Source organism: Scylla paramamosain, chromosome 42 (assembly GCF_035594125.1).
Source record: "Scylla paramamosain isolate STU-SP2022 chromosome 42, ASM3559412v1, whole genome shotgun sequence".
In the NCBI taxonomy this organism is placed as follows: domain Eukaryota; kingdom Metazoa; phylum Arthropoda; class Malacostraca; order Decapoda; family Portunidae; genus Scylla; species Scylla paramamosain.
In genome coordinates this window covers 2,872,501-2,885,000 of record NC_087192.1, presented here as the reverse complement: position 1 = coordinate 2,885,000, position 12,500 = coordinate 2,872,501, and the positions used below count along the sequence as shown (strand labels likewise).

The window sequence follows — 12,500 nt, the reverse complement described above, 5'->3', positions numbered from 1 at the left end:
GAAGGAAGGAAGGGAGGAGAGGGAGATTGAAGATAAGGGTGAATATAGAGGAAGATTAATTATTCCTTCCTTCCTTCCTTCCTTCCTTCCTTCGTTCTTTCTTATATCTTAACTACGTGATTCATGCACTACTACTACTACTACTACTAATAATAATAATAATGATTTAATAATAATAATAATAATAATAATAATAATAATAATAATAATAATAATAATAATAATAATAATAACTGATAATGATAATAGTAATAAGTAAATGACCGCTTCCTCCTCCTCCTCCTCCTCCTCCTCCTCCTCCTCTTCCTCCTCCTGCCCCTCCCCTTCCTCCTCTTCTTCCTCCTCCTCTTCGTTGTCGTGTCAATCTAAATAAGCGACGGGAGCAGTTGAGAAGAACGGAGGAGGAGGAGGAGGAGGAGGAGGAGGAGGAGGAGGAGGAGGAGGAGGAGGAGGAGGAGGAGGAGGAGGAGGTTGGGTTCACACTAGATTGGCAGGGAGTGGTGAAGAGACGCGCCTCTCTCTCTCTCTCTCTCTCTCTCTCTCTCTCTCTCTCTCTCTCTCTCTCTCTCTCTCTCTCTCTCTCTCTCTCTCTCTCTTCCTTCCTTCAACTCACAAAGGAGCACAAAGAAAGAACAAGCAGCACCAGACCTGTTGGCCCTCACGAGGCTGTTGGCTTAATTTTGATTTATAGGACGGTAAAAATGAAGGTCTCTCTCTCTCTCTCTCTCTCTCTCTCTCTCTCTCTCTCTCTCTCTCTCTCTCTCTCTCTCTTAATCACTCCTTCCTTTTTTTCTTTTTCTTTTTTTCTTCTTCTTCTTCTTGCTCCTCCTCTTCCTCCTCCTCCTCCTCCTCTTCATATGTTCCTCTTGTATTAAAACTGTCAATGATACACTCTCTCTCTCTCTCTCTCTCTCTCTCTCTCTCTCTCTCTCTCTCTCTCTCTCTCTCTCTCTCTCTCACTCCCACACACTGGTCAAATGAGAGAGAGAGAGAGAGAGAGAGAGAGAGAGAGAGAGAGAGAGAGAGAGAGAGAGAGAGAGAGAGAGAGAGAGAGAGAGAGAGAGAGAGAGAGAGAGAGAGTTAAAATGATGGTGGTCCTCAGCAAAGTAACTGTACTCATTTATTACAAGGACACATACACACTCACACACACACACACACACACACACACACACACACACACACACACATAAGGTAGTGACACGTGACACACTCCTGTCTTCGCGTGAATGTTTGAAAGGTGTGACGCAATAAGTGGATGAATGGATGTAGAGGCGTAAGGCAAGAGAAGAGAGAGAGAGAGAAAGAGAGAGAGAGAGAATGGAAGTGAACGGGTAACACAAGGAGTGAATGGATGAACGAGAGATGAATGGAAGGAGATAAAAGGATGTGAGGGTGAAAGAATGCATGAAAGGCGAGAAGAGGAGGGAGAGAACGAGTACACGAGTGAATGAGTGCATGCATGAATGAAGGAGAAAATTCTGAAGAGAAGGACGGAAAAAAAAAAAAGACAATGTTTGTAAAGTTAATTAATCAAACTTAAACTCACTGCACACCTAACCTGACCTTAATCTGACCTAAACAGACCTCACCTAATCAATGTTGTTTACCTGACCTAACAACTTCACCTCAACTAACCCACGTAACTTAACCTCATCTGACCAAACGTTGCTAAAACTAACCTAACTAACCAAACCTGACCTGACCTAACCTAACCTAACCTAACTAACCAAACCTAACCTGACCTAACCTAACCTAACTAACCAAACCTAACCTGACTCACTCAAGCAGACCTAACTTTGATAAACGAGCCTTCGAAGATAAACAAACAAATAAACAGAGAAATGTATACCACTGTCATTACTTTCTTTCTTTTTTCTTTTTCTTTTATTTACTATTTATTTATCTTGATCTCACAGCGCGGCCATAAACAATCTCAATCTGTGTGTCTGCCGCTCAGCTCCTCCCACGTGTTCCCTGCTGCGGTGCTCTCTCTCTCTCTCTCTCTCTCTCTCTCTCTCTCTCTCTCTCTCTCTCTCTCTCTCTCTCTCTCTCTCTCTACTACTACTACTACTACTACTACAACAAAACTACTTCTATTAATGCTACTACTACTGCTCAAACAACAACAAAAAACACTATTACTGCTACAACAACAACAACAACAACAACAACAACAACAACAACAACAACAACTACTACTACTACTATTACTACCACCACGAAAAACAAAATACACTAAACACAACCTCTCTCTCTCTCTCTCTCTCTCTCTCTCTCTCTCTCTCTCTCTCTCTCTCTCTCTCTCTCTCTCTCTCTCTCTCTCCTGCCAGCCAGCCAGCGCCTCCGCAATACTCAGGGTGCAGGCAGGGCGCGTCACACCCCAGGGAATGCGCTGCTCCCTCTCTCACACTTGTTCTCTCTTTCTCTCTTTTTAGGGAGCGGCATATGGCGTGTGTGTCTGTCTGTCTGTCTGTCTGTCTGTCTGTCTGTCTGTTTGTTTGTTTGTTTGTCTCTGTGTGTCTTTCTCTCTCTATTTCTCTTTTCTTTTTTTCTTTTTTCTTCTTCTCTCTCAACACCCAATAATAATAATAATAATAATGATAATGATAATAATAATAATAATAATAATAATAATAATAATAATAATAATAATAATAATAATAATAATAATAATAAGAAGAAGAAGAAGAAGAAGAAGAAGAAGAAGAAGAAGAAGAAGAAGAAGAAGAAGAAGAAGAAGAAGAAGAACAACAACAACAACAACAACAACAACAACAACAACAACAACAACAACAACAATAATAAAAATAATAACAATAATAATAATAATTAGAAGAAGAAGAAGAAGAAGAAGAAGAAGAAGAAGAAGAAGAAGAAGAAAAGAAAAAGAAGAGGAATAACAACAACACAAAAATACAAAACAAAACAAAACAAAACAAAAACAAAAACAAACACCACCACCACCACCACCACCACCACCACCAACAATACTAATTACACACACATTACATCATTAGAGGCAGTAGCTATGATAATTACACAGCAACAGGGCGGCGTGAATGTACATAACACACATAGGGAACATAACAATAACAACAACAACAACAACAACAACAACAACAACAAGAGGAAGGAAGGAGAGGGGGGAGGGGGAAGCTGCATGATGGCACTTAACAGACACCATGACAATTCTTATCTGTATGAAAATAAATAAATAGATAAATAAATAAATAAATAAATAAATAAATAAATGCATATCTAAACAAGTAAATAAATAAATAAATAAATAAATAAAATGAAGCATACAGTATCTTCTTTATCTATATCAACATTTTCGTCTCTGTTCTTGCCAATTTTGTGTAATTAATTATCTTTCTAAGTTTCTCTATTTGTTTTTGTACTAAAGACTTCCCCACCGAGTCTGTCTATTCCAGTTATCTTACGCTGCAGTAATGGTGGTGGTGGTGGTGATAGTAGTAGTAGTAGTAGTAGTAGTAGTAGTAGTAGTAGTAGTAGTAGTAGTAGTAGTAGTAGTAGTAGTAGATGAATAAGTGGACTAAGTGTTGCGTTTCTTATCCTCGTTCAAAACACACACACACACACACACACACACACACACACACACACACACACACACACACACACACACACACACACACACACGCCAGTACAGTAACCACAGCTTTCACAAGTACTACACTGACCAGAGAGAGAGAGAGAGAGAGAGAGAGAGAGAGAGAGAGAGAGAGAGAGAGAGAGAGAGAGAGAGAGAGAACAACGCAAATAACAAGGAGTCACACACGAGTTGGTACCGCTTGTCTTATCCACCCCACCCACCCACGCCCACCCCACCCACGCCCACCTACACCCACCCGTCCATCAAGTCTCCCCCATCACCTACCTCCCTCCACCCACCCATCACGCCCCAAAGTCCACCTGGAGGCGTCCGGTGAAATCGTGGTAATGAGAGAGAGAGAGAGAGAGAGAGAGAGAGAGAGAGAGAGAGAGAGAGAGAGAGAGAGAGAGAGAGAGAGAGAGAGAGAGAGTGTGTGTAAATGGGAGAGAATTGTGGTGAATACAAGTAAGAATTATAAGATTAGCGTTGTTTTGGTGGTGGTGGTGGTGGTGGTGGAAGTGTTGCGTTAGTGGAGGGTGTGGTAGTGATGTGGTGGTGGTAGTGGTGGTGGTGGGTGTGGTGGCGCGGTGGAGGCGTGTGTGTGTGTGTATTCCAGTCGTCACCCTGCGAGTCGTGTTTACTTCCACACACACACCTGCACACCAGGTAAGGGAGGGAGGAGGGAAGGGAGAAAGGAGGAAGGGGGAGGGAGGGAGGGAGGGAGAGAAAGGGAGAGGGAGCGGGAGGGAGGAAGAAAAGGTTCACAGCTGATTCACATCTCAACTCTCTTCCTCTTCACCTGCTCCTCCTCCTCCTCCTCCTCCTCTTCCCTTCCTCCCCCTTCCTCACATTTTTTCTCGTCTTAACTATGAAAGAGTGAATTCAGTGTAAAAAAAATTCTCTCTCTCTCTCTCTCTCTCTCTCTCTCTCTCTCTCTCTCTCTCTCTCTCTCTCTCTGTGTGTGTGTGTGTGTGTGTGTGTGTGTGTGTTTACGTGTTTACTGTAACAAAGTGGAGCACACCCATTAATCCATCTATCCTTCCTTCCTCTTCCTCCTTCTCTTCCTCCTGCACTACCATCATCTCCTCCTCTTCCTCCTCCTCCTTCTCCTCCTGCAATACCCGCCACGTGTGTCATCCGCCAGGTGAAGTGAGCGGCTTTCCTTTTCCGCTCTCTTTAACTGCCCAAGCACCAAGTCATCACACTCACCACGCCTCACTCTCACCACCCACTGGCACACCAAACACTACGTAAGATGCTCCAGACGCGATGCAAACCGATGTAGCGGCTTGTATCAACGGTCTCCTTTACCACTCAAACATCACTCCCTTCACTCAGCTAACTTAAAAAACACAGCGCAGTTTACCGTCACAATATCAACTCGGCACACTGCTTATATTAACGTTGCTACTTATATTATCGCCAATTTCAAGGATAAGATACGTAAATATTTAAGTTTGCTATCTTGACTCTAAGCTCCGTGGATAAATGTTCTTTTTTGAGTATTTAAGGTACAGTTGTAATGATACGTGATGTCATGGCTTATGTAACATTCTAATCTTGGTAATGTCGCCTCGGGTCAAAGATAAGAGAGCTGCGGAGTAATTTTACCATGAGTGTGCTTAATTAAGTTCCGGGAGTAGACCTTTCCTTTAGCAGTGTATGAGGTGCAGTCGCAATGCCACATAATGTCGCTGCTTTTATTAACATTCCAGGCTGGGTAATATCGCCTCAGGTAAAAAAAAAAGAAAATAAATAAATAAATAAATAAATAAATAAATAAATAAATAAATAAATAAATAAATAAATAAAAAAAACAAGACATATATAATTAATCATATATCGTTTCTATACACGAGTTCCATATAGAAGAAAAAGAAGAAGAAGAAGAAGAAGAAGAAGAAGAGTCCTTTCCTTAACACTATACAAAGTACAATCGCAATATAAAAAAAAATGTCGCTGCAAACATTAACATTCCAAGCTGAGTAATATCACACACGGTTAGCGATACTACTACTACTACTACTACTACTACTACTACTACTAAGTCATCCACCGTGACTGCACTGTTCTTTATGTTGAGCAAGATTAGGCAAGGTTTAAGGATGAGGGTGAAGCGTGGAAATGCTGTAGGAAGGTTAGCTTCACACAGGGACTGCCACGTGTAGGCCTGGTGGCTTCTTGCAGCTTCCCTTATGTTCTTATGTTCTTACTTCCCACAGAAAAAAAGAAAAACAAAATAACCTGTCTTACTATGATCCTTTTAGTAGTATAATGTCAGTTTTCTTACATTCTCCTATCTTGACGGTACTTCCACAAAATCTTATTATAATCCTTTGAGTGCTTTAGTCTGTGTCCTTATATTCTCTCTCTCCCATGGCGATTTTACTTATGTGCTGAATTAAAACCTTCTTCTCTCCATAATCCTTTCAGTATTAAGATATTGGCTTCCTTATATTCTCCTCCTGTCCTGCTTAGTACGTGCAGCTGAAAAAGACTAATTTTTGCTATATTTTTTTTAACTACTAAGGCATAATTTCTGTTACACTCTGAATACCATGTGAGGATTTACCTTTAGGTTTCGTTTTTTTTTTTTTTTGGTAATTCTGGTGTTAAAAATCATTTGAAATTATCTGCTAGAGTTTGATGTCTGTTTCTCCTTTACACCAGTTTCATGGTTTTGTATATTTTTTTTTATGTAAATTCATTTTTTTATGTAATTTTACGTTTTATGTAAAATAATTCTGTCACCTTTGCATTGTCTTGGTTTCTCTCTCTCTCTCTCTCTCTCTCTCTCTCTCTCTCTCTCTCTCTCTCTCTCTCTCTCTCTCTCTTCTCTCCTCCATTCATGTCTTCTGTAGTTTCACGTGTTGGGTACTTCTTTTATTCGCTATCTCGTCATCACAGAACACCTCAGCATCTTGTCTCGCCTCACTTTCCTTCCCTCCATTCGTCTCTTCCAGTTCCATGGCGTTGGGTATATCTTGTATGTAAATTCAAATTGTCACCAAGAACCAACAACTCTGCATCTTGTCCCTGTCTCTTTCCCCTTGCTCGTTCCTCCGTTCTTCTTCTAGTTTCGCTTACACACATTCATCTTGTCACCGCCAACACCTCTGCAGTGTCTCGCCCGCCTTCTCCTTTCCTTCATTTATCTTTCTTGCAGTTTCGCGGTGTTGTGTTTTTCGTTTGTGTACATTCATCTTGTCACCACCAACATTCCTGCATTGTCCCTCCCTTGCCTTTCCTCAGTCCGTCTTTCTTTTGGTCTCATGTTGTTGTGTTCCTTACTTTCTTTCATATTAATTCATTACCTTGTCACTGCCCTGCAATTTTATATCCTTCCTCACCCTCTTCCTCACTCTCTTCCTCCTCTTCACTTCCTCCCTGCTGTGGTGGCCCCGCCTGGCACTGCTCGCACCACCTTCACGCCCCGCCACCAGCAATAAGCCTCTCAACACTTCAACCTTGTACTGGCCTTGTTATGTCAGTGTTTCGTATCAACTATCCCAGGGCTCTTGTTAACTTTGGGCCTGTCAGTGTTCATGGGTCAGTGTAATGGGGACTCATTTGGGTATGTAAAAGTGAAATATCTAATAGGAAAATAGGGAAGTTAGTAAGTTAGTAAATAAGTAGGGACTGTTATTTAAGTATGTAGAAGTAATGTATCTAATCGAAAAAATACGTTAGTTAGTTAATAAGTAAACTGGTAAGTAGATGAATAGATAAATAAATGATAAATAAAAGGAAGGAAAAAAGAAGAAAGGAAGAATCCGGTAACAATAAATAAAATGAATAAATAAATTGATAACAAACAATAACGAAAAAAAAAGAAAAAGAGCAAGTGAGGAAGAACGAATGAAAAAAGAAAAAGAAACTGATAAACAAATAAAAAAAAATACCAGTCAGTTTTATGTACATTAGTGACGGATCTCCTTAATGCTGCAATAACAGGACATGAGGAGGGGAGGTGATGGGAAATGGGCTCTCTCTCTCTCTCTCTCTCTCTCTCTCTCTCTCTCTCTCTCTCTCTCTCTCTCTCTCTCTCTCTCTCTCTCTCTCTCTCTCTAAACGCTCAAGAGGTTATGAATCACTGCCGGGGTTACGCAAGGCACCTGATGTACTACTGACAGTCTCATGATGCAACACTGTCCTGGGGCTCGTGATGTCATGGTCTGACTGCCTGACTGACGGGTGGACGGATGGACGAGCGAACGATCTTCCCCAATTAACTAACTAACCAACTACCTAAACTACGTAACCAACCGACCAATGCGCAGACTAACTCCCTCACTCAATGCCTCACAAAATAAATAAATACTTAATAACAATAAAAACAAAAATATTACCGATAAACCACCATCGCCTATCACATCACCACTTCTTCCACGTCTTCATGCAAGTTCACTACCCATTAAGCATCAAATTGACTAGACCCCAACAGCACCACACCTCGGGGCGACTTTAACTATTAACTAAGGTCTAATTAAGGTCCCTGCCTCCGCAATGCCCCAATCACCACCATCAGTATCTAGGAGAGGACTATAGGACAAGAAAGCCACGTCTATCCTTCCCACTGCTGTCAGATGTAGGGACTAGTGTAGGGGCGTGTGTAGGGGCGTGTAGAGGGCATGGCTGGATGGAGTGTGGTCAGGTGACGTGGGCAAAGGGGACAGAGTTAGTGTGGAAGTTAATGCCACACTGGTTTGGTTATGGTGGAGGTTGAGGCGTGTGGGCTGGTGTACGGTTACAACTTGAAAATGTACGTGGTGGTGGATGGAACCTATTAGTCCTCCACTTGGCTGTTCTGGATGATGATGTCTGTAGTGCCTATATTTATCCCTATCCATAAGTAAATAATGCCTTGCCTTAAAGCTCCTTGCTGTATAATAATCTGAGGCTTGAGTTCATTTCAGTCATGTTTTCTTTATTTCTTTATTTATTTATTTTGTAAGAGGGTACTCTGGTCTAGGGCAGGAAAAAAAAAAAGCTTAGCTCTTTCACTGCAATGCGCAATCACTCACTGCACTAAAAGCAATGTACGAGGTCTTTGTAACCTTCCACACGAAAGAAGGGCGTAAAAAAAGAATATATTTTGCAATTTCTGGCCCGTACAATGTTTTGAGGTGGCTGTACAACATAAAAAAAAATAAAAATCTCAGAGTGGTTAATGATTACGGAAAGATGAGGTAAATTGCAGTGGAAGGGTTAATTAAAAGGGTTATCCAAAATTTGAAAAGCCTCTTGCATCTACCAATATAGTTTCTACCTTCCTTTCCTTTAACACCTCTATTTAATTTGGTTCCTCTCAGATTACTATGGTTGTCTGTGTCTAAGGCCTCTGAACGCTACAAAACACGTGTAATTATCTAATAAATGAGTTAGTTCCAGTCTCCCATTACAATTTCTATCGTCCTTTGATCTGGGTCCCCTCAGGAATGTCTATTAAAGTTTCTATTAAAGTTGCCTGAGTCTGGCTTAGTGCTTCTGATCGACACAGCACGCAGGGTGAGGAGGCAACGCAGTCACCCCTTCAAAGGATCCGTTTTCTGTGGGGACCCGTCACTTTTCTTTTGCCAGCAGTCACTATGGTGCTCTCTGTACTACTACTACTACTACTACTACTACTACTACTACTACTACTACTACTACTACTACAACAACAAAAACTACTACTACTACTACTACTACTACTACTACTACCAAAAAACAAAACAATACACTGAACATAAACTTTACCTACCACTCTCTCTCTCTCTCTCTCTCTCTCTCTCTCTCTCTCTCTCTCTCTCTCTCTCTCTCTCTCTCTCTCTCTCTCTCTCTCTCTCTGTTTCCCTCCATCTGCGTTTCCTATCCCCCTCCTTCCCCCTCCCCACGGCTTCCCACGGCCTCAAGTGACCCACATAACTGCAAGGGCCTGTCTGTCACCCCTCCCCCTTCTCCCCCCTTGAATATCCCACCTCCCACCTGCCGTGATTGCACGAGTTATTCCCCAGGTGGATAGTAGTAGTAGCAGTAGTAGTAGTAGTAGTAGTAGTAGTAGTAGTAGTAGTAGTAGTAGTAGTAGTAGTAGTAGTAGTAGTACCACCACCACCACCATGAGAGGACACACACACACAGCGGGCACAATACTTACACGTGTGCGCCAGGCGGGGGTCCCACACACACTGTCCAGTGGTCAGGTTGGCAAACATGATGTTGCGTGTGCTAGGCTCGATGATCTCAACCCACTCCAGCCTGCAACACAACAACACAACACTCTCATTAGTAATACATAGCTACTTCTTACCACGCAACACAGCACAACTCATTTGTAAACAAGGCAACATATTTCTTACTAATTAACACAACAACACTCATTAATGCTCCACAACCCACCCCAGTCTGCAACACAACAACACAGCTCTCATTAGTGAACAAGGCAACACACTCCTTACTAATTAACACAACAATACACTCATTTATGCTCCACAACACACCCCAGCCTGCAACACAACACAGTCATTAGCAAGCAACACAAATTTCTAACAAATGCAACACAAGCTTTGTTATGCAATACAACTCACACTCATTAAAAAAAAAACCACAACACACAACACACTCCAACACAATACAACACACTCATTGGCACTGCACAACTTAACCTTACTGCAACACACCCCAGCCTGCAACACAACACACTCGTTAAGTAAACAGCACAATACAATGCTTATTAACCAGCACAACACACTCTTGACTAAGCAACACAACAATTTATATAAGTACCACAACCCACTCTACCGTACAACACACACACACACACACACACACACACACACACACACCGCAACTCAAACTAAATGGGAACCTAACCTACCCAGCGTCACTTAATCAGCAATGAAGAGTAGTGTTCTATCTACATTGCCTAACACTCCTGTGACGCAACACACGACCACATGAAATATAATTGTCAGCCTCGCAACACTGTAATTCAATCACCCTTTGTTTTTACTTCCCTTCCTGCCATGTAACAGTTTTCTCTCCCTCCTCCCCCTCCCTTTCAGTAACACTAGACAACACTACTTTCAAGGTTATTGTGACGCTTCGATAAATAATTAATCTCAAATATACCGTAACTCAGAACACAACATCACAACACAATATCTGATTAATAATAATAATGATGATGATAATAATAAGAATAAGAAGAAGAATAAGAATAAGAATAAGAACAAGAATAATAATAATAATAATTCACAGAAGAAGAAGAACAAGAAGGAAGAAGAAGAAGAAGAACAACAACAACAACAACAACAACAACAACAACAACAACAACAACAACAACTGAAGCCAAGCTCGTTCACTCATACACCTTTGTTTAAGAGCTAAATATTATTCTCTCTCATTCTCTCGTTCACACACACTAGCTAACACACACACACACCTCCCCCGAGACATAAGGAAGATTCCTTATCTTTGTTATGGCTACCGTAACACATGAAACAAAGTTACAATGATTGAAGTACAGAAAACACGGTACATATACACAAAACAAACACAGCGTACAATGAACACGTACGACTAATCGTAGGTGCTACGGTGCCACCGCACCTGCAGTCGTCTCGGCTCCCTACGCTGTCGGCTGCTTCGACGCTCTGGTTGCTCTCGGCCACGGTGTACCCCGTTACCCTGATGCTCCGGGCTGCCGGGATGGTGGTGTTCCTCGTGACCCTGATGCTGAAGCGCTGCACCGCCATGAGCGGTGTGCTGCTCGACAGGAAGGGGAGCAAGAGGTCTGTGTGGGCGTAGGTGTCTTCTATTACGCCACATCACGCGACCGCTGCCCATCTTGATGAGGTAGTCTCTCCTTCGCCCAACAGCCACGATGACACCCAGGCGATCCCAGAGGCCTGTCGTGTGATCTTGAACGTCGACGTGGCCACCGAGGTGCAGGAGAGGAAGAGTACGGGCGGACGCGTCGTGGCGAAGTTTCGCTTTCTTCCTCAGTCGCTCTGCCTTGGCGTCGCACTCATCAGCAGCGCGCTGCCACTGCTGAGCGTATGAGCGATGATGAGCCGGGACACAGGACCTCATAGGATGACCGAAGAGGACTTGTGCTGGTGATCGCCCTTCCGCCCTCGGAGTGTTGCGCAGTTCCAGCAACCCGCGAGCGAACGCATCCTCGTCCAGGTGTCCCTGCTGTGTGGTCGTGAGGATCAGCTTCTTCACGGACTTGACCGCTGCCTCGGCGTGACCATTGGAGCGTGGATAATGAGGTGAAGATACACGATGCTCCACCCCCCATCGAGCCAGGAAGCGCCGTACCGATGAAGAAGTGAACTGCGGTCCACCGTCAGTCCTCAGGAGAACAGGCACGCCCGTGTCGGCGAACACACCCCGAAGGACACGAACGAGCTGATCAGCCGATGCTGGACGTGAGCATGCAGACACGTGAGGCCACCCAGACAAGCGATCTACATACACGAGGTATGTACGGCCTGCTGCGTGGAAGTAGTCTGCAGAAACTGACTCAAACACCCTGCTGGGTGTGTCCGTGTCCTGCCAGAGAGGTTCGTTGGCTTGGCTTGGTAGGAGTGGACGGCATAGTGAGCATCCAGAAACGACGTTCTCAACGTCTCTGTCCATACCAGGCCAGTACACCGTTTGTCGGGCCCGTCGCTTGGTGCGCTCCATCCCCTGATGACTGTCATGGAGTCGCTCTAGTGTTTCTCGGCGGAGGCTGTGAGGAATAAGAAGCCTCGGCCCGTAAACCACCAGGTCGTCGTCTACGGCCAGCAGACTGCGCACCGGCCAGTACGTACGCAAGCGGTGATCGAGGTCGTGGCAATGATCAGGGAAGCCCTCGATGATGACGTTCTTGAGCAAGCAGTACTCCCCGTCT

The 12,500-nt window shown here is 43.3% G+C and overlaps 1 protein-coding gene across 17 annotated transcripts in view; it reads right to left on the bottom strand.

The window, feature by feature from the left end:
* LOC135093264 (hornerin-like) overlaps nt 1-12,500 on the bottom strand; it is an 83,319-nt gene that overhangs the window by 36,211 nt on the left and 34,608 nt on the right. For all 17 annotated transcript variants that reach the window (XM_063992355.1, XM_063992352.1, XM_063992353.1 and 14 more), the window contains exon 2: nt 9,756-9,856. The gene's annotated coding sequence lies outside the window, so the exon portion shown is untranslated. The remainder of the gene's footprint in view (nt 1-9,755; nt 9,857-12,500) is intronic.